We start from the raw sequence: 2,756 nt of genomic DNA, 5'->3' as shown, positions 1-2,756 counted from the left end.
TCAGACTTGGCAATAGATACATTGTCCCATTGAGTCATCCTCATGGCCTAGATCTCACATTCTATTCCTAGCTCCTTTCTTTTTCATCTAGGTCTGTATAAATGTAATACCATCTTGCCTGTTCTAAAATGTAGAGATCGATTAAACCCAGCTGATGAGGCCTGTTGAGGGTTAATATAAAATCCTAGACAAATGTCTATCTGGTACCTTCATCTCTGCTCCATACCAGTCATTTTATTTTGCTATTTTATATCCACTGTTTCATATTTCTTTGGATCTTTGGTCCATATTTTCTTTGGGATCATTTTTCTTTGCTTATTGGCTTGTAATAGGTAAATCCTTATATTATGTTCCCTGTGTTATAAAAGTAATTTAGCCTTTTCTAATCTGTCACTTGATTTAAATTTGATAGATTTCCTACATGGGAGCTTTTAATGTTCACATAGTTAAATGCATTATTTTCTCTTATGGTTTCTGAATTTTAACTAATAGAGTTCTAATACATTTCTTAATGCCCACATACAAAACATTCCATCTTAATAATGTTATCTGCTTCTTGGGTTACAATAGTAATATTGATTTATTTAAATAGGTAGTCATATACTGGATAATCCAACTCTTACTAAATTTAAAAGCCATGCTATCATGTTAAAATTTAGCATCTAGGCCTTGGAAACTTGCTTCAGTAGTTACGAGCACGTACTATTCTTATAGAAGACCTGAGTTCCTTTCCAAACACCCACATCAGCTGGCACAAAATCACTTCCAGTTCTAGGGAATCTGACCCCCTCTTCTAGTCTCAGAGTGATACTATAAACTCACAGAAGCACATAGTACACATAAAAAAAAATGAGACTTTCTTCACTCAGGTTTTAGGAATTCAAGCCTAAATAGACAGAAAATGACTCATATCAAAATACTTTTCATTTTATGTATAGATTTGGGCAAGCCCACCATGACTAGCCATCTGATCTACAAATACGATACAGCTGATAAGTGAACCATTAAGAAGTTTGAAACGTGAGATGCTAAGGTAGAAAAATACTCCTTTAAAATGTGGCTGAGTCTCTGACAAACTAAAAGCTGAGCATGAATAAAGTATCACCATTACCATGTCCCGTGACCAGGAAATACCATATGACTATTATTGATACATCAGGACACAAAGACCTTATCAAAAGAAATGATAATAGGTACATCTCAGACTGAGGATACTGTTCTGGTTACTGCTATTGGTGTTGGTGTATTGAAACTGGTATTTTCAATAATGGACAGACCAATGAGCATTCCAGAAGTCTTACACACTGGTTTCAAAACAACTAATTGTTCTCGACAACAAACAGTTTCAGGGAGCCACCATTACATTTTGAAGATGCACACATAAATTGTTGAGAAAATCAGTGTATACATTAAGAAAATTAGCTACAACCCTGACACAGTAGCATTTGTTCATTTTTCTGGCTGGTACTGTGATATGCTGGAGCCAAGTGCTAACATGTCATGTATTGGTTAAAGAGATGGGAAATCACCTATAAAGACATGATGTGGTTAAAACCACACTGCTGGGAGCCATAGGATTGTATCCTACAGTTGACTTGTCAAACTGGCAAGTCTTTTCTACCATACCCCCTAAATGCTTATAAAATTAATGGTATTAGTACTATTCTCAAAGGCTGAATGGATACTGCCATTCTCAAACCTGATATGGTTGTTATGAGTAGTCAGTGTCACAACAGAAGCAAAGTCTGCTGAAATGCACCATGAAGCTTCAAGTACATTTCTTTCTGGAGACAACATTGGCTTCAATGTAAGGAATGTGTCTACCAAAGATTCTAGGCATTGTAATATTGCTAAAGGCAGCAAAAATGACCCACCAATGGCACCAAATGGTTCCTCTGCTCAGGTGATTATCCTGAACCATGTAGGTCAAATCATTTGTGACTGTGCATTTGTATTGGATTGTCAAGTGGCTCATGTAACATGCAAGTTTGCTGAGCTTAGTAAAAAAAAAAAAAATTCATCACTACTCAGATAGGAGGGTGGAAGATGTCCCTCCATTCTTGAATTTTGGTGATGCAAGCATTGTTGATGTGGTTCCAGGCAAGCCCATGTATATTGAGAACATCACTGGCTCTCCTCCACTGGGTTATTTTGCTGTTTCTGATGTGAGGCAGACAGTTGCTGTGGGTGTGTTCAAACCTGTGGACCAGAAAGATGCTGAAGCTGGCAGAGTCACCAAGTCCTCCCAGAAAACTCAAAAGGCTAAATTAATATTATCCTGATCACTGGCTACTCTATTCTTACTTGGTGATGGAAGAAGATCTCAGATCCTTTTGTTGACATTGACCATTGAAGTTTGATAATAAACAACTGGTTAATGATAACAATGTATGGTAAAACCTTCAGAAGGAAAGAAAAAAAAGAATAAATTATTTGTTGCCTATGGTGGAGATTCTTATCATTCTCATCTGTGCCGTTTATGGACAATATATGCCTCTGCCTTTACCATGTCCACAATGGCTTCTTTCAGATTTTTCAAGTTTGTACTTCCTGTGACGTTTCAGTGACTTTTTTTTTATTATTTTGGAGAAATTTAACCCTTTGTCTAATATTAAAGAAATTTATACCTGAAGAGTGGCATGGACTGCTAAATTTTTATTATTTATTTTTGAAAATGTCCATTTTAAGTTCTTTATAAAGAATTTTATTAGATCTCTCTGTCTCTGTGTCTCTCTGTGTATATGTGTGAATCTCTG

The 2,756-nt window shown here is 36.1% G+C and overlaps 1 pseudogene; it reads left to right on the top strand.

The window, feature by feature from the left end:
* Window positions 1–955: 955 nt before the first annotated feature.
* Window positions 956–2,282, top strand: LOC117716441 (elongation factor 1-alpha 1 pseudogene; annotated as a pseudogene).
* Window positions 2,283–2,756: the final 474 nt, after the last annotated feature.

Source organism: Arvicanthis niloticus, chromosome 10, assembly GCF_011762505.2.
Source record: "Arvicanthis niloticus isolate mArvNil1 chromosome 10, mArvNil1.pat.X, whole genome shotgun sequence".
Taxonomy (NCBI): Eukaryota; Metazoa; Chordata; class Mammalia; order Rodentia; family Muridae; genus Arvicanthis; species Arvicanthis niloticus.
Note: the sequence above shows the minus strand (reverse complement) of the source record. Positions and strands in the feature narration are given on the sequence as shown.